General features: G+C 45.8%; 1 protein-coding gene across 6 annotated transcripts in view; it reads left to right on the top strand.

Moving 5' to 3' along the window:
• Positions 1-564: 564 nt before the first annotated feature.
• Positions 565-19,865, top strand: part of LOC118173339 — a 57,871-nt gene continuing 38,570 nt past the window's right edge. For 5 of the 6 annotated variants that reach the window (XR_004754135.1, XR_004754136.1, XR_004754131.1 and 2 more), the window contains exons 1-5: positions 565-767; positions 10,216-10,413; positions 10,882-10,997; positions 15,776-16,031; positions 17,419-17,561. The gene's annotated coding sequence lies outside the window, so the exon portion shown is untranslated. The remainder of the gene's footprint in view (positions 768-10,215; positions 10,414-10,881; positions 10,998-15,775; positions 16,032-17,418; positions 17,562-19,865) is intronic. The other variant, XR_004754134.1, reaches the window with a different exon arrangement.

Below are 19,865 nucleotides of genomic sequence, written 5' to 3'. Positions count from 1 at the left end.
CTCCTTGCCACAGGGATAACGTTCTAATTATTTTCTATAGCTGACAGCACCAGCGTCTCTGGTATTAGGGACCCCTTAGACCTGATTACATGGTCTGTTTTTCTTCAAATCACCCACAAATGACAGTGTGGAGCAGGTTTATTATCAATTGACGTACCTTTGCTTAACGCAACTCGCTCCTGAAACAAATGTCCTGAAAAGATAATACACGTTTAGAGCTTGTCTATTTGCTTGCGTGGAGGCAGATGGGCTTAGGAGGTCAAGCCAAGGGTTGACCTCTCCTGACTCCTCAGACCCCGCCGCACACCCCTGACACGGGTGCACGGAGGCAGCGCGATGCTGGGCCACGTTTCCCATGCTAACAGTATCCAAAGGCCATCAGAAAGGACTGCTGTAAATTATATGGCTACTGTGTCAAACCAAGAGTGCAGGAAGGGAAAGGAAGAAGTGGACTCTGGGTTGGGTTTGCAGTGAGGTGCAGAGACTGGTCTAGATGGTGGGGTTGTGCCTGTGTGAGAAATTGCCTTTTTTTTTTTTTTTTTTTTTTTTTTTTTTTTTGAGGAGAAGAGGAATGGAGAGCTGAAAGGAACCAGGCTTCTCACTGGAGAGAGCTGTGCAAAGCGCAGTGGCCTTGATGGAAAGGGTGGTGAGAGGAGACGTCTGGCAGCTGGGTGTGCGGGGCTGTGGACAGAGGCTGGGAACTGAATGGAGAAAAGAGTTGCAATAGAAGACAAGGCAGGAGAAGCCTGACAGCTTCATGAGAGGAGGTGGGTCAGGGATTGTCACCGGGCTGGGACGAACACTGGAGACAGGGGTGGAGAGGGTGGCTTCAGGGCAGGGGCAATGCCAAGGATTTGGCTATGGGGGCATGCAGAAGTAGGGACAGCAATCAAGATAAGGAGAGTGAGAGACACAGTTATTAGAACAGAATGATTTGATTTATCCCAAGTCATTTATTCACCAAATTTCCCCCCTGAGATCTTAAACAGACTGAAGTGGTTTCAAATGTTGTCATTATTTAGAACAATTCAACAAAATGTTTGTTGCTTTGAAAAAAAGGGAGGGGTGAGAAATGGAGAAAAGAAAGAAAGAAAGGAAAAATAAAAGCCTGGATGGTCTGGTTTGCCACATTTGAATTTTATTGCCGAGTTGGGATGGGTCAAGAAAATCACTCTTTCTGTTCTCTGAGCAGGCGAGTTTCACTTACAAAGCTGCTTCTGATGTGAATGCTTACCCAAGCTCAGATGCAGTCTCCATGTGTATTCAAACATGAAATGACAAAAAGCAAGTATTTGTCCTAGCGAAACCCTGTCGAGGAAATGTTTGTGCACCAGGACATCTCAACACGGAGACAATTTCATTACAAAATTCAGGCGCGTCTTTGTGGAGACTTTTCTCCTTGCAGCACTAGAGATTATTTTATAGTTGGAGCTTCTGGGCATACAGGGCATTTTTAAAAGCAAATAGAAAGGCAAATATGCTGCCCCAAGGGAGTTACAATTTAAGTCAGACTAAAGCAGAAAGAAAATACTGGCTGTATGGTATTAAAAACCAGAAGGTGGGCACTTTTATTTGGAAATCTAAGGCTTCCATTAAGTTATTTAGTTTTTCTGTCTGCATATATGGCTTCTGTAGCTGTTTTTAGTTTCAGCTCATAAGAAATGGGTCTCACTTCTTCCCCCAATAACTTTGGAGCCAACCTGCAAGGTTCAATGAAAAGTGACAGGAGGGTGGACGTTTCAAAGGTACCACAATCCTGTTACATTTGGTGAAAATAAAAAGCCAGGTGGAGGAGAGAGAACCCCAAATCATTATTTCAACTGAAGGAAAAGCTTCTCTACATGTAGAAGCAGTATTACTGATCTTCCAAAAATCTGAGAGAAAGAGAGGGATAGATATTTTCTTGCAGACATTGTGGCTGCAGCCAACTGGAGAAATTTCCATCACAGCATGTGTATAACAGTTGTACCCTTTAAGATGCGGGATAATTCAGCCATGGGAACACAAAGTCCAGGAAAACAGGGCACTTCCGCTTCTTGAAGTGTCTTGTTTTTAATTTACTTACATGGATTTTGTGCATGGCATTTTGGGGATACTTCTTTTGGCTCGAAGAACGTGAACGAGCACAGCATCCCCCCCCCTTCTGCTGGAGAGCATTTTGGGGGTGGAGGTGCCAATGGGTCATCATCCAGTTGGCTATGGTGTGAACAGGAGAATGAGCGAGGATGAGTTACAATTTTCCTACCGCTGTTTTTGTGTTGGACTGAGTAACAGAACTGAATATCTGCTGCCCTGGCTTGATTTGATTAATCCATTGCTCTTGATATGTGACAAGGACTGACAAAGCGGGACTGGGTTTGTACCAATGTCCATTTGAGGAGTTTCACTTGAAAATATTCAGGTATGTGTGTCCCGTATGGGTTTGTTGCACTGTTAACGTTTGAGTCACAATGCATACTAGTGGGAGCAAAAGTTTAATTAGCTCTGCTCTTTCCATACTTTTCTAAAGTACATTTCAAATCATACATTTAGTAGTGAAATCAGTCCTCAATGCTGTATTTGACAGTTACAGAGTTTGGGTAGTTTTTCTTAACTTTGTTTCATGGGAGCTCCTGATCACTTGGCTTAATTTTCAGAACGCAGCACAAAAGAATAAATTGCAAGTTTTCATTGCAAGTACTCTGTGAATTATTAAAGGAAAATATTATGAATAACTTAGAAGAGGAAATGCGTGCAGGAATTTTGTGTCATGCTGGCTAATTGTCCAGTAACAGAAGGGAAAAGAAAGGCTAAATCCATTAGTTCAGATTATTTGTTAAAAGTTGTTTGCTGATAACTCTTGGGTAGTTGTGCTTGGCAAACCCAATGTTAGTGTGAAGAGCATTCCAAAGATTTGGGTCTTTGGCTTATTTTTAAAAATAAAAATGATTGGATCACAGAACTCATTGACAGAAAAACAACATCATACGCTTCTATGGAGTTTTTCTCTAAGAGTGAGTCACAAGCTATAGTGATACAGTACTCTTCTGAAGTGGTCAATATGTAGCACAACAGAAAGATAAGAAGGGCTGCCGTTTTGCCAGGAGCACTGAAAGACTCCATACACGCACACCAGGCATGCTGGAGCAAAACTCTAGAAAAGTTTAGGGTCTATAAATCACTTCTGGTAGAGCCCAAGAGTGAGAGCAGCAGCAGGAGCTGTGGCATGGACAGAGTCGGAACGCTACGCCTCCGCTGCATAACGAATCCTCTTCTGTGCTGTAGGCACCACCGTCGTTATCTCAGCTCCAGTGGGGTCTTGCTGGTGGAGATTCACAAGTCACACTTCTGCATGGAGCTCGCTTTATCTTCATCAGGAGGTTGGAGGGCTGAGTCAGCCCTGCTGGGGTTTGCACCAGTGGTTCCAGGATGTCTGGGTATTTCAAACCTAAGGCTTAGACCTCTAATCATCCTCTTATCTAAACTGCCTAACATCTGAGTCTGCAAAATTGGGTTGGAAATCTCACACAAACATGCTTTCCCCAGCGGCATTTCTGCGTTTATTTGCCAGTGGAGCCCGGGACTACAGATGGGCACAGAAGATTCAGCTTGGAAGCCAAAGGTTTAATCAAAGTGTTGCGTAGAAGGTCCAGTCCTTGATTGATTAATTGGCTTGCTTACTGCTTGCTGACAGCTGGAGAGGTTCAACCTTTGGGGCAGAAACCCAGAGGTAATGCTTTGCGAGGCAAGTGTTGACCCTCTTGGGCCATAAGATTAGAGGAACACGGCTCTGTTAAATTAATGTTTACATGCACTGGGGATGGAAGGAAGGGGGTGGTTGCTGTCTTGTGCCTTACAAAGAAATATTCTCATCCCCAAAACCCCACTGCTTGATTCATGCAGAAATTATTTATATTACCTAAGGTGTGTTTTTTTTTCAACAGAAAAATCAAAAGACAAATGGTGTGAGGTCCTATAACAGCCAAACATCTCTCTGAATCCTTCCCCAAGTAACTTCTTCAATGGCACTTGGCCACAAAGTCTAGAGAGCTTCTTACAGGTTTTATGAGAGTAGATGGTTGAACGGGGATGACAGAGTGAATTAGCACCTCTATTACAAAAAGTTTGTAGTGTTAATTCATTCCTTACCAAACAGCAGAGGAGGATCCTCAGCGGAGGCTGGGTCAAGGGGAGGCAAAGGGCTTTCTGATCTCCCCCAGCTGTGGAAAAACTCCAGTCAAAACTCCCACTTTATCAAGCATCTTATTGTGCAGTGGCACCTTGAAGAACAAACAAACTGGCTTTTTGTTCCCCATCTCTCAGGGCTGCTTGCTTATGTGACATCTTCATTGATAACTTATGCCCATATGGAAGCTCTTCTTTATCTCCTCTTTAGCCCCGTCACTGAAGGAAAGGAGTGTCCCCTGGCTTGCTGCCACATTGGATGAGGTGATACAACAGAGAGGAAACTTTCCAGTTTTGTCCTCTAGTCAAGAAAGAGGGCTGGTGTAAATAATTCCTCACGAGTGAGTGCTTTGATATGTTTGGCTTCTCTCAGAGTATCTAGGAGTAGATGCATGATAAATTTTTCATTTTAACTGATGTAGCAAATCTCTGGAGAAACCGACTGCTGTTTGCTGCACATCTATAGCAGTTAAGCCAGATTCCTCTGTTCTGATTTGTCAGATAGAGTGACTGATGATGTTTGTAAATGTAAATTTTAAGTTTCCTCAAATTCTAGTGTGTAAAGCTTCAAAACAGTCATTTTCTATAAACATCGTTGCTTGAAAAAGTCCTGCCACTTGAATATCTGGTGAAGATGAATGCACATTGCATGCAGAGTTGGCAACGGAGCACCCATCTATAAACATACAGTTACTATTCATGGAGATTTCTTTTATCCTCTTTCCAGTTGTACAAACACACCACCACCACCACCCCCGGCAATATTGCATTGTAAATTACCTTCCTTTTAAAAGCCCTCTCCCCTTAGTGCTTTTCATTCAGGAGATGGGAGACAGCCTTGGGCTTGTTGTCTTCAGATCAAATACAAGCTGCAGACTCTGGGTATTCACCTGAATTATATGAACCTCCGTGCTGTAGCTATTTACTTGTTGTGATACATTTCCTTTTCTTGATTAACTAAGCTCTGAAAGGACACATCTGCTTCAGCATTGCCCCCTCAAGGCAGTCCATCAGTGCTCTGTAGCATCTTTTTCTCCCACCTTTTCCTCACCTTACCCTCTGTGGTCTGTTATATTTTTTGTCTTGTGTTTGTGATCTGTGTTAAGACTGTGGAGTCTGGGCAGGGGGTGTGTTGTGGTGGCTGCCTGTGAAAGGCTTCTATCATGCAATGGATGTGAGAAATATTTAGAAATATTTAGGGAGATGTAAGTGCTGCAGTCTATTCTGGGGGGCTGCAGCCCCAGTGGCTGGGTGGGTGGTTGTTTCTCATTAGTTACATAGTGCTTGTGTATAGCCTGCTATAATGCTCCAAGGTCTGTGTACTCTGTTTTTTAATTTCACTGATGTTCAGCATCCTGGGCACTAGGAGGTCTGGTCCCTGATAACATGCTGATGTGCTAGGACCCTTTAGCTACTTAAATATATGTACTAGCTACTTAAATATATGTACTGAGCACGAGTTTTAATAGAAACTGAACAGCACCCTGATTTGCAGTTAAAACAAATACAAAGTAGTTTATTAGAATGCACTGTTGGAGTCGCAGCCTGGACAGGACATTTCCCTCCGTTATACCATCCAAGCACCGGAGGTGTTTACTGCACGGCTTACTACGTGGCATCCAAACCCCCTCCATAAACAGCTGTTGATTTGCACCTAGGAACCGCACGAGGGGGGGAAAGAGAGCCTTAGGCTGACTCTTTGATCACGGGGCCCCCAGGAAGGGCACCGTCTCCCCACCATCCTGGGTCGGACCCAGAACCTCTGCCACGGCCCGTCCCCAGGGTCCTCTCCTCTCCGCGGCGCGAGGGGCTCACCCGGCGGTGGTGGCGGCTGCGGCTGTGTTCTGCTCTCCGGCCCCTCTCGGCCTTTGAAGATTCCCCATTGTTTGGGCTATTAACATACTTTCAGGGTGGATGTTTATCTTTTTTGAAACTTTTACGGCAGGCACATTGTTAAAGAAAACCCCGAGAACTCTTTGCAAGCGAGCGCCACCGGCGCCCTTTGGTGAGCGTAATGCAGCTCCGAGCAGCTCTTCCCTTTATTTGATCAGCTTCTAATACCTAACAGTTCTGTAAGTAAACATTTATAGATCAAATCAAAAGCTCGCAAAAGGAAGCACTCTCGATAGATTAGAAGCTAAACTGATCTAAATTAGAAGAGATGCAGAGATAACCTTGCCTGGCTAAAAAGCATATACTATCGGTTGCACGCAGATAATTAAATGAATGAGCCCCTTTCTATTGAACAACTGATGTGCAATTGATAAACTTAATTAATAATTAACTTTTTAATTAAATATCAATTTAAAACAAGTGTGGTAATATGCCACTTGCATTTAATTTTGCTATGTTTTCTTCATCAAAGAAGCAGCACTGGAGTTACAGGTATCTGTTCAAGATGCCTCTGTGCACTGCACAGAGAATAAATGGGTCCACTGGGCACTTGCCAGTGAAGGGATGGTGATAAACAACAGCCACCAGAGACAACGCCAGCATGCAGCTTCTGAGAGGCAGAAGGAACTGCAAATAAAAGGCATGTCTCCTACCATGGCTTTCTTAGCAGCAGAAGGCCTTCCTGGATTTCTGCATTTGTTTGCGTAAAAGAGGCTGCGATGGGTATGGAAGAGCTGAGCCCTTGTAGCAGCTCTTTGGGAGGAAGGTCCCTCCATGGCTTTATGAATGGAGTGGCTGGATGGAGCCAAGACTGAACATCCAGTTCCATCAGTTATTGCCTTCTTTCAGCAAAACAATCCCTAATAAGCAGGGGAAAGCTGCAATCTTTTTGCATGAGTCTTCTCACATGATGCCTTAGTGTAATTCCTATTAGTGCTAATGGGGTAATTGGCTCCCCTCAATGTGAACTCCCTATAATGCATCCACGTAACTTGATTTGAGAGTGTAAATCCCATTAGCCTGAATGGCGATCTTTTCTGCCTCTAATTTACCCATTTGATCCTGCGAGCACTAACAGCCGATCTCGCCTCCCTTTGAAAGCGATAAATAGTCATCCGACTTCCGCTAAATGCTGTTTGCAAACGTGCAGGGCAGTATCACACCTCCGGCGTGGTGCCCCTCTCCGTGCCCCCCCTTGCAAACATCTGTGCTCAAGGGACGCCGCTGCGGGGCCGCCGGCGAGCGCCTGCTTTTCGTCTGGCTCCCCGGGCAGCCCCGGCTCTCAGCCACCTTTGGGATGGTTCCTTCCACCTTCCTAGCAAGCATTTGCAAGGAGCAAGGCAATATGCAGACAGCAGGAAACTGGGTTTGCAAACTGGGGGGGGAAAGAGGTGAAAGGCTGCAAGAAGCATTTCCACCACCCCTGTGCCCGCTAGCAACAGGGAGAAATATTTGAGCACCTCGCTGAGGATGTAAGGAAATCTTTCCGCTGCAGTGGAGGATCTGGGTGAAGATTAAGGGTAGCTATTTTTTTTCTGTTAATGTCTTGATTTGTTTCCAACTGAAATAAGTAGGGTAGAGGATAAGCCAGTGGGCTTTACGCTGTCTGTCTGTCTGCAGTGTGGGGCTTGAAGCCAATTGGAAATGACTCCTCAGAAGGTACCATCTTGGACACCAGACACCTATCCGGTCGGAATACACCGCCGATGAGAGGATGATTTCTTTTCCTGCTCTGCCTCATAAGAGGATATTCTCGCTTCTCCACATGTGAAGGGAAGATGGGTCCCTCCCGTGGGGAATGTTACTGCTGGCCACCACTTCCTTTCTGAAAGCCCCATTTGAAAAGGAGGAAATAGTTGGTGGAGGAAGTTCCTGAAAAGGAATCTTTCAAATCCTTATTTTTGTCAGGTTTTTTTCAGGGGACACCCAATATAATGGAAATAATTGGTGTGGCTGCCTCAAGTGATGGAAAAATCGCAGAAAACTGCAAAGGGTGTGACAGCAAGAAAACCGGCTTATTCTCCATTTATTGTACAATATTTATCATCAACCCATTTTGTATATTTTGCTTTCTTTTGTGTAATCTTATCATCACTGGGGTTGAAAACGATGTGATTTTTGCTCCTTTGAGTAGTTGCCAAAAAAGCACTTACGTCGGAGTATTAGTGTATCATTTGGCTAGCACATCACATAATGGTTTTTTTACAGCAAGTATTTAACCGTGTTTTCATCCTGTGGGAAAGAATGATGGGTCTGTTTTGTAAAAATAAGACCTTGTGGCAATGTGGACATGCAAGAGATAGAAACATAATGCAACAAATTAGTTTCAACACACAGAAATGAAGTAGTCCAGGCTCCATATACATTCAGCAGTGCTGGTTTCTCTCTCTCTCTTTCTTTTGTCTCTCCTTTTGTCTCTTGTTTTGAAATATATTGTTGGATTTTATGGGAAAACTTTGCAAGCAGAACCTATTAGAATTCAACCAGCCACCTACTTGGTTTGGGCATACAAGAAGATGTTATACACGTACGTATGTTTGTGTATATGTATGCACACATATAGTTAAAATGGTATTTGAGTGCATGTAAGAGAAGGAATAGTTATGGGTGCTATGCAGATATGATCAAATTCATTCATTTTGTGTGACTCGGTGCAAGCTCGTGGTGTTATATCAGGAACCAAATTAGCTTTATTATAGGCTAAGATGATGCTTCAGTTTTTAGCAACAGACATGGTATTGTGAAGTGGGAGAAATCTGATCGTCATAATGTCATCACAGAAAATGAAGACCTAGAGCAAAAAATAATTTGTCTTTAGGCACTTCAGAAATAATCAAACAGTTCATCATTACGGTTTCAAGTGATCCCATCAAATCTCTTCCAAATAGCAGCTAAGTGAATCTCTATTATAACTTGAAACCCATCATTAACTGGAAAACCATTCATGCTGCGATCTACATCTTCCCAATCTGTGTTTTATAACCTGAGCAAAATAATGGTCATGCCCACCACTATTAGAAGGGGGGGGGAAGTTGCTGTTATAAAGTTCTCCCATTTCTGAACTTTATTCTGTTTAATAAAATGTCCCACTGAGCTGTGACTAAGATTTCATTTTCCTAGTATGTAAAAATTCATCTCAGCTTTTGCCAGGCAACTCTATGATACATTTGATGCCCATCGTTCTTCTTCCTACCAGCCACTTACCCTGTTGTGCAGTTGCATGCACATTTGTATTTTGTCAGGTCTGAATTCAAACCCAGGCTCTGGAAATGCCAAGTACGTGCCTAACTTTACTGAGCGAGAAGGAGTGGAGTTGAGCATATGGCTACATGATTTCTATGTTAAAAAAAAATGCCATTCAGCAAATTTATTAGGGCTTTATAATGAGTTATCATCAGTAGTTGCAGTAAAATACAACTCAAAAAAAAAAAAAAAAGTCCATACCAGAGACTTTGTGATGGAGCGGGCTTTTTGTGTGTCCTTTGCTTGCTATTTTACAACATTCCATAATTCTGGCACTTCCAGAAACATCTACAACTTGTTCTCCAAAAGCCTTTCATCATGGAAGGTGCTGGACAGCCACAGTGCTTGATGTGAGCCAGGGTGCTCAAAGCCTGCCCTTTGGGCGTGTGGGTTGTTCCTTTGAACCAGCGGGGTTTTATAGCATGAGCATGCCTAGGGAGGGTTTCTCCAGGCTGCGTTAGTACTTCAGGACAGGGACTATCCTGTTTTGAACAACAGGAAAGCCCCTTTTTTTTTATAATGCCACCCTGTTGCACAGCAATAACAAGCCATTAGAAAAATGAGGTGGGAGAGGGGATGAAGACTGTCCGTCCCACTGAGGAAGATGCGCGAGCTACGGCTTTCAGAAGGAAGAAGTGCCCAATGGCCCAGCAGTGTTTTCCTAATCAGTTTGCTCTCCTAACCAGTTTTGCTCTAGCTGTGAGTAGATCTTCACCTTTCCTATGCTCTAAGAAGAGTGATTAAAGGCAACCGAGAGAAGGTGAGTCAACAGTGACTAAAGACCATGCATAAATTCCTAACAAACTGCTAGCAGGGGAGATAAATAGCAGAAACATGAAGTAGCCTGACTTTACTTTGAGTAACACTTTATCTTTGCCGAGATGTCACTGCTGTGTTATATCATTTCCTCTCCAGATATGGCAGTAGAAGAGCAAGACCTTCCCACAATGGGGCAGCACAAGGTGATTGGGATGTTTTTCATGGCTGCCTTAGGAGTGCCATCGGCCATAACAGAGCAAAGACTTGGGGCAGGAAAAAATACAGGGAGAAGAGCTAATAAATGACCTTTGCAATAGTGCGATCAAGTCAAGCCCACCAAAAATGGTAGGTGAGGTAAGTGTTTGCTCAGGAGCGGTGTCCTGCCCGCAAGGCATAACCAGGCAGTCAGCTAGATAGGAGCAAACTTGCAACACTGGATTTTTTTGGAGGGCTTGTGTTATCCCTGATAAAAATCTTGTTGGTATTTGGGGCAGAATGGCTCTGCTGGACACTTTGTCTGGCTTTCCCTATGCCTTTCCATTACCTCTCTGACAAAATTACGGTGTTTAGTTATTCTTGCTTCAAATAAAATGCTCTGGCCCGGGTACATGTCCTTGAACTTGTGGGTGTCCTTCTCTTTTGCAGGGTCAGATCCTGTGCAACCCCCAAATGCATGCGCCACAAACGCAGCAGTGAGCATTGCCACAGGGCTGTGCGTGTCTAGTGCTCCTTATAAAAGTCTCCAAAATAGATGTCTAGTGCAGAAATGTTTAAACAAAATGAGCTTCTAGAAGAAAATCTGCCTATTTGATGTTTTTGGAGAAACACCCTCCCTCTCCCAATGAATTCACACTGATTTGGGGGAAATACACTCTTTTGCAAGACGGCAAGAGCTGAAGGACTGTGTGGAGCCTTGTGTTCCATCAGAGTTCAAAAAGGTGAGTTCCCATGAGATGGAAAGATTGGTTTTCTTGTTTAATGTGGTCTCTTCTTTGAAGTTAAGGATTTGAATGGCCCATTTTTCATGTTTTCTTTTGTTTTGTTTTTCCCCATAAATATGTTTATGTTATTGGTTGAAATATTTGTTAGCTTTGCTTATTTATGCCTGTAGAGGGTATCATTTAGGTATGTTCTTATTTCTTGCATTTTCCACCTACAATTATGAAAATGTAAGAGGAGGAACATGCCTTGTCATAAAATAGTTATCTAACATGAAGTTACAGTAAATGTGTTTGCTTTGCCTGTTTCTTCTTTGTGCTGACTTTCCATTAATATTCTGGTAAGTGCACAAAATTATGTGTGTACATATATATACATATTTATATATAGGAACATGGGTGGCAACAGGTACAATAGGCTAATAGTAGAAAATGTTGAGGGGTAGGGGTCAGTTTTAATATCTTTTTAGTGTGTTTCTCTAAAATTTTGACCAACTAAGTGTGTGTAAGCAATCCCAGGACAGGTAATTTCACTCAGAATAAGGATTTAATTTCCAGTTTTCAGATGACAAATGCTCAGACGAAGGATTTAATTTCCAGTTTTCAAATGACAAATGCTGCAGTGAGTGATGCCAGTAACAAAAATTAGTTGCAGAAAATTTAAAAGAAACAAAACAAACAAAAAAACCACGTGTATCCAAACCATTGCAGACTTCTTATTGGCTGTTTGCATGGTAAAAGCAAATTCATTAAATAAATAATTTGATCCAAATGATTTGTCCAGTTGTTGATGGAGCTAACGGTGTCTGGACTTGTCTGGTGGTTTGGTTAGAGCAAGAGTGATGAGGAGAGTGATGTAGAAAAGCTGTTTACTTAGAAAGCTGCTCTCTGCTCTGCTGAGTAGGAAACACCAGCAGTTTCCCAAGATGCTATTTTCTTTCCTCAAAATTTCCGAGCCAGCATGGCCAAACATGGAGCCGACATTCAGTGGAGAACAGCTACGGCTGATGTTTGTGATGGGGCACGATGTGCCACTGAGTGGCGTCAGGGCTCTGCACGACCCCTGCGAGGGTGTCAGGAGAGCTCCACGCTATCCCCTCTGCTGTGGTACAACACACTGGTTTCCCAGAAGGAAAGGAGATCATGGATGATGCTCAGAGGATTGTTTCGGTGCTCCATGGGACACAAGCCTCCCGGGATGGCTGTGGGCTCCTGGTGCTCTGGGGACTCCAAACTCACCACCTGTGCTAGTGAGAAAAGGTTTTTCCTATCTGAAAATAACCAGCTGGTGTCTGGAGTCTGCTCATGGGAGCATGTGTCTGATGTGTAATTTGAACTTGATTGTGAGGGCCTTGTAACCTCTCCTGGAGCTAACGCTGCTTTCCTGGAGCCAGCTCCTGCTCCCCCAGGTGACCGGGTGGTTGCACAGCTGGGCACTGGTGTGCCTTGGACCTGCACCAGGTATGCTCCAGCCTCCCTCCAGGGCGTTACCAGGAGATGACTCCTGGGGCATCATCCTCTTCTAATTGTTCTTCCTCGATGCCTTGCATCAAGCGGCTTACACCCATTTGCTCAACAACAGCTGAAACTGGACACTGACTAGGATGAGCAAGGAAAGGAGAGACCTGCAGTCTCTAAGGCTGAATCTGCCTTGCAAAGCTTGATGCTTGCTGCAGAGCCCCTTGGGGAACCTGTCGGTGTCTTGGGATGTTGTTGTTGTGAATGGGACCAGCTTGGGAATTTGTTTCTGGATCTTATCTTCCATGTTTTGGAAATATTTGGGTCTGCAGTGCTTGGTCAAAGAATGGCAAGGAGAAATTGTTCCTTGTCTGCCACTTACATGTGGTGTATCACGAGACTTTTTCCAGTCCAGGCTTTGAATGCAGTCACTGAGTTAGAAGAAAAGTGGTAATAACAGGGAGGTTGGCTAATGCCTTTTGGTGTTGATGCCATCACCAAAATGCTGAAGCACAAGTCAGATTGTAACTGTGTTTGTGGGACTGGCTGAGAAGCATTTCCATAACAGCTCTGATGAACTATGTTCGTCTTTGGTCCCACTTTATAACACGGAAATCAGAGTGGTTTTGGCGTGTGCATTTGGAAAACCAGGTGCAGCACTGATCCAGTTTTCATTTCATCCAAATAACCAGAACTCAGAGAGAGAGGGTTTAGCAGAAACGGGCTTGGCTGACAACGAGAGGAACCCAGTAAAATTCCTCCAGCACCAACAAACTTCCCTGGCCTTACACATAGTTCAGAACCATCTCCCATATTCAGGGACCCCCTTGGCTATGGGTTTTATGTGTCACAAAGGCTGGCTCTGACAAACATTTTTAGAATCACCATCTGTCAGCTTTTCCTTCAGGGATCCCCATTTACAATAGCTTGTATCCAGGCCATGTGCAAATCCCACTGGGCTGAAACTTGGCCCTGCGCTAGGTTGGCCTGGATGCAATTAACAAACACAAAATTTATTCAATTTAGTTTGGCCAAAAATATAAGATTCTTTTGTTTGCAGATGCTGAAGTTTAGATGCCTTTCCAAACTTATCAAGGACAAGGGAACTACTTTGGAGAAAATAACAGCCAACCCCAAAGTCATCCTAGAATTCAAATTGAACCAGAAACCTAAGCACTGAGTCGTTCGTGGAGCTCAGGAACAGAGTCCGTTTTTTGATTACTCTAGTTTTCACTGCTGTCTCTGAACTTCATTGTTCTAGTTGGGCTTCAGACAGAAACTTTGGAAGAAGACACCCAGCATTTGCATCGGGGGGGGGCGGGGGGGGGGCGCAGCAGGAAGCATCAGATATCGCCAGGGAATTCTTCAGTTCCAGGAGGTTTGGAGAAATGTCTGACCGAAATCACAGAGTGTGGAGGCCAGGACTGTTGTGGGAGCACGTCTGAATTGCTTTGGTCTGGAGATCTGTCTGAAAATGCTGTAAGATCAGGATCTGTCCCTCTTGATTGTCCATCCAGCCTCTCCATTTTTAAGGTCTTATCTGCCAGACTCGAGCATGATAAACTTCGTGGAGCCTGATTTGTCTGCCTCAGAAAGATGAAGGGCTGAGTCAATCCTTCTGCTTTCACATCTTTGTTTCCCAGCTTCCACAAAAGCACCAGACCACTTAATTTATTCCCATCGTCTGTGCAGGTACTCTGCGATTATAAAACACAATTCATGCCTAGGACGCAGGCCTTCTTCGAGCACTTTTAACCCCTCACCATGCATCTCCCCCAGTGACCCCTGGTCCAGGGAGGGTGCAGAGCCTCTACCCGAGCTGAGTGGTGGGATGAGAAGCTAAAGGAGAGGTTCTCTGCATGTACCTAGCAGCAAGCAGGCCTGCAGCCAGCAGCTAATGCAGCACAAGGATTTCACGTAAGCACTGATCAGCATGGTGTAAAATCTTTGCGTGTATTACCTCCCCCAGGTCGCTTCACTCTGAGAGATAACACTGGAACATTTCACAAAGACCTCTTTTTGCTAATTAAGGAGAATCTGCCCCAAACATCTCCACCAAAGCGAAGACCCAGAGGTGCTGGGGACATCTGGTCAACCCTCTGCGTACCTCCCAACCACCCCGCCACGCCGCAGGAGGGGAGCAGGTAGGGTGCCATGCAGCCACCCGGCACCCGCTGCTGCCGGGTTAGTTAGTATGCTGGGGCTGTGCGGTTCCTCTGCCATCTTCATTCACCTTAGAAATGTGGAGTTTGAATGGTTTATCTCTATTAATCACCAGCTCAAAAAGCTTTGTGCACCAAGGGCCGCAGATAATTAACTTCACTATACTGCTTGTCTTATCAGTATCAACCTCTTGTCCTCCTGTGAAATAGTTAAAACCATCAGCCCCTTTTTACTTTTCCATTTAACTCTAATGCTTTAACACTGATGTTCTAAATGGCCCCGCGATTCATACTTATTAGACAAACCTTTCTTTCTGCATCTCTTATATTTTTTGATAATTGGCCATGTACGTTTCTAAGGGGCTCAACAGCTTTTCATGCCACTATACTAATAATTAAAGGTTTCTCACAGCCTTTCAGATTTCTCTTTACCTTCTTTTATTTGATAAGTATAATTTGCTGTTTAATTTGGGGGCGGGGTGGGGAGGAAGAAAAGTAGTAGTGAGAGGCCGACTGAATAGGAAAAGGTTTTGTTTAACAAAATTTGCTAATTTTAAACAAATCTTCGCCGCTTCCCCATTTTTGTCCCTCCTCTTGTTGGAGCTACACTGCTAAGAGAGGAGTGGGGGAGGCAAGATGTGGTGGAGGCAGGAGATGGGGATTTGGTTCTTTCAGAGCTGCTTGGTTTAGCCCTTTGCTGTGCTCGTGTCCTCCTCCCCACCACTTGTGTCCCCCTAGGAGCTGATGTGGGACCAGGCCTCTGCTCCACTGGGGACAGTGGCAGTTGTGCTGCCTGGTTGTGCCAAGGGAGGCTACGGTACAAGAGTCCCTCATATGGTGCTGTTGGATTCTAGCTTTTCATCTCCGTGTCCCAGGTTGTTTTTAAGGGACCTTTCGTCCCAGAGGCTTTTTTTCTTAGCTCCATCAATCTGCTGTCCAACTCCCCTGTCCTACCTAGCTCTCAGGGGCTGAATCTGGGTGTTTATGCACCTGATGCTTATGCTATCCAGAAGGAGTGATCCATTTTGTGTGGTTTTGTCCCTTGCCTGTCTCTCCCACAAACCCTTCCTGTTCTAGAGTACTTTCTTCCCTCTCCCCCTTGCATTGAGTTTTTTCCTTATGTGTGATTTGGTTTTATTTGTTTTATTTTTAATCCAGGTTCTCCAGTATCTTCTCTCCTCTTGTCTGTGGGTTCTTTCCTTCTCAGCTCGTTTCTACCATCGTTCCTGCTCTGGGACTCTGCTTTGGGGGGTGACTGAGCTGGGGGCTATCCTCGGCCCAAGCGACAGAGCCATCCCAGTGGAGAACAAACCCAAAGGGTTCCCCAAGGGGCATTCCCCTGTATCCATGGAGAACACAAGGACAAAGAGGTTTTTGGCTATCCTGCTGGATCTTCTCTCAGTGCCAGCCCTGGGTGAGTACTGCCATGCCAACGGAGGGACACACCGGGTCTGGGGGAGCCCCATTGCTGCCACGGCCCGCTCTGCTTCCCCAGGTGTTGCCTGGCTTGGGAGAGGTGTCTGGAGGCTCTTGGAAGCAGTGGCATGGGCAAGGAGGGGATCTAGGTACAGAAACTGCTGCTCTGACAGCCTGTGGGACTGTGTTCACACAGGGGAGGCCACTTGAACTCAGAGCACCCAGTGCCTGTGTTCTCCACTAAAACTACTCTGAAAAATGTTACCCAATAGCTCCTGTTCTAATTTTTAAATTAATTCTCTCCAGGTCCCTACCTCTTTCCATGCACATAGGCTCAACAAACATTAATGCTCGTGTGGGACATCTGCTAGTGTACATTGCTAAACCCCAGCTCCTGGAGTCGTGCAATGGGAGGCCCGTTAGCTTTCCTTCAAAAGAAAACATTTCCAAGGTTTTGCAGAGAAGGATGCACGTGCGACCCCAGTGCTCTGAAGTGCTCGTGCAGAGACAAACACCCTACACTCTGTTTTAAGACCTGTGATTTTTACACCATCTCTCAATGCGGGGAGGAGGTGGGAGCAGAGGGAAGAGCTGATCATAATTTTTTTCCTGTCAGAGATGGGCAGCGTGGTGTTGTGCTCCTCCAGCCAACACACAGCGGCCGTTTCTTATCAGCCCCAGTGCTGACTTACAAAACAAGTTCATGCAGAAGTCACTCAGGTGGTTGTGTGGGGGTTTTGTTGTTGATGTTGGGTTTTGTTTGTTTTTTTTTGTGGTGGTGGTTTTTTGAGCAAAGAATTCATACAACCTGTGATCTACTGGGGGTTTGTTCTCCAATAGGGGAGGAAGAAAAAGGCTGGTGATGCTTCTGTAGAGAATAATTCATCCCGTCCTACTTGTGTGGGTGCTAAGTGACCCTTTCGCTCACCTCCTGCTTGGGCTGGGGAGGCGAGCGGGCTGCCTCCCGTATCTCCGTTAGCTGCTGGGGGTTAATAGGGGCACTCAACACACACAGGCAGGCTCTAAGCAGGGTCAGGGGGCAGCCAGCACATTGCGACCTGAAATCTGACGGCTTTTACTCATTCCAGGTTAGCTGACCCCATTTCTCCCTGGGTAACTGCCTTGCCCTGTGCCCACCCTGGGGCACATGGTGCTGCAGGAGGGTGGCCTGTCCCCACTGAGCGCTGGGGACAGCAGTGACCCCCCTGCACGGATGTGTTCTTCACCCTCATATTCCATATCCCAAGTCACTAGCCAGTATCACAAGGGGAAATAGAAAGCAGCAGTGGTTGTTTAGCAGCTGGCCCCTGTCCCTCTGCCATCTCGAGCAGGACAGCTCAAAGCCGCTCAGTTCTGGATGATTTATTTGTATTTATACCCACCAGGCCTGGTGCTGTGTGGCAGCATGACCACGGGGACCTGGCAGTGTTTGGGGTGCTGCAGAGCAGGACCTGCCTTGACGTCCCCCCATGTCTCCACCCGTCCCATCCAGGGATTTATTTTCAGCAACTTTGTGATGCAAACAGCGGTAAGATCTCTTCCTGAGCTCCAACCACCATCCCTGGCAGTTCTCACTGATGCTTCAGTTTTCTCCCTTTCCCCTGAGCCCAGGCTCTGAGGGCAATTCCCTTATCTCTGCCTGTTTTGTTTTGGTATCTCACGCAGCAGAGTGTCTCGAGGTGTCTCTCCTCCTTCCTCTTTTCCAGCTGTCTGTCTCCCTCCATCACTTTGTCACCCTCAGCTGCTTGTTAGTCTCTGCTTCCCTCCTCCTTCTCCCTAGTTGGTCCATTTGTCATTTTTCCTCAGTAGTCCAGGCTCCTTTCTCTCCCACTTCTTCTGTCTCTTGTTTCTCCCTCCTTTCTCTCTCTTTCGTTTTTCCCCCCTAGTGTCGGAACTTCTTTCTTTGATTCCCCCCGCCTCCACCTCCCACCCTTTATAGTGCTGTTATCTGTGATTTTGGCAAAGAGCACATTTATTGGGGAGGAATATCCCCATGGCAACGCAGCAGATGGTGACTTTTGATTAGCTTGGCTTTTTTTTTTTTTTCCCCCGACTGCCAAATCACAATCCGTCTTTGAAATTAAATCAGGCTGTGATAGCATCAGTTGTTCTGGAGAGGGGACGAGAGAGAAACAAGACTGAAGTATTACAGCGGGAGCCAGGATGTAATGCAAATTCGTGTTTTTTAACCCCAGCAATAAAACCCCCCTGTTCATTCCGGGAGCAGGAGGAACCACAAGAGAGGGAATAATAAAATTAAAAAAAAAAAAAAAAATGATTTTTGGAAAAAAAAAATAAATATCACCCCACATGGGCTCCTCACTCCGAGCACGCTGGTGTTTGAAGGGTTGATGTTGCCCCTCGCCAAGTCTCACCAGTGCTGCCAGGCCTAATCCTGCAGCTCTCTGAATACTGCCGAGGGTTTTTCTCTTGTCATGGATGGCAGGAAGAGGCCAGGTTCTCAGTTGAGCAATTCAAGCAACTATTTATTAATGGGGTGTGGCATCCTAAGCGTGGAGGAAAGCGCGAGCAAGTGGCTTCTGGCGACTGGTGGAGGAAGGAGGCGAGGGGAATTTCAGGGTAAAGCAGGGAGGCAGAGGAGCTGGAAGGGGCGGCTGGCATCGGCGAGCCAAGATGTTGAGTGATGGAGGGCATGGGAAAGCACGGAGCTGTCTGTAAGGGCACCGGGGAGGTCTGTGCCTGGGGAAGGAAGGGCACAAAGCTGTTGCCAGCCATGAAGAGCGAGTTGCAGGGCATAGCCCCGTGGAAGATGGGGAAGCAGATACCAGTGCCAGACAGTACAGAACTTTCTTGAACGCCTCAGAAGTGGGTGGTATTCGAGTCCCACGAGCTCTTTCGCCTGGTGCCTTCTGGAGGGTGACCAAAGGTGAATGCAGTTGAGCGCTAATCATAGCTGAAGATAAAGGAGGGCTTGAAAATGAAAGCTGCAGAGAGATGACTAATGGCCCGGCCATTTCGTGGGAACTGACGCGTCGGCTCAGGCTGCGTGTCTGCCGGGCTGCTATCTCCAATTACTCATGTTCCCCACGCAGGAGTTCGGAAAGCAGTTGTCTGGTCTCTGAGCTGGCTCCTTTGGACGCAATGTGTCCAGCAGTTACAGCTGAAGGCAAATAAAGGATCGCATCCAGTCTTGGTTGAGCTCAGCTGAGGATGGAGGGGTTACATCAGAAGCTGTGCCCTTGTGGCCTGCAAAATATTTGAATATATGGGGTCATCCTGTTCTTTATAACAAATAATTGAGGTGTTCCCATTACACTTCCTGGTACGTAGTCCATGCTCTCCCACTTGCTTGGAGCTATGGGCCTCCACCGTGACTCTCCCACTGCATTTTTAGTCAAATCAGTGCCTTTTCCTGCTATTGCTCCAGGGGACTCTGCAGGCTGTCTTAAGTTCTTCCAAGATAAGCTCTCTGGCCAACAGATAAAATTTTGCTGCAGATGTTGTTGCTTCTGTTGGAGAGCTCAGTTCGGGAGCGTTCTGTGTATGCCTAGTGTTAGATCTGATGTTCTTTGAGGACAAGAGACCATTTGCGTGCAGGGGATGACTCAGGTAGGGGTGGCACTGCAGCCTAATTGTCAGGGGATGTCCCAGGGCCTGATTCTTCCCTGTGAGTTGATGGCACGAGGGAGAGCTCCAGTCTGCAGCAGCTCGTGTGTCAGTGGACAGCATGGGAGAAGCGTTTCATGAGCACTGTGGGATCTTAGCCCCTTACCGGATCTCAGGTGGCTAGACAGGGGAGGTCAACCACGGTCCAATCTGTTTAGATGGTAATCCTAGTTTAGACAAGGGTTTGTAGCTGCTGGGTTGGTCA

The sequence above is a fragment of the Oxyura jamaicensis genome, chromosome 12 (assembly GCF_011077185.1).
Source record: "Oxyura jamaicensis isolate SHBP4307 breed ruddy duck chromosome 12, BPBGC_Ojam_1.0, whole genome shotgun sequence".
NCBI classification, from domain to species: Eukaryota; Metazoa; Chordata; class Aves; order Anseriformes; family Anatidae; genus Oxyura; species Oxyura jamaicensis.
The sequence above is the reverse complement of the archived record's forward strand: the minus strand, read 5'-3'. Positions and strand labels throughout refer to the sequence as shown.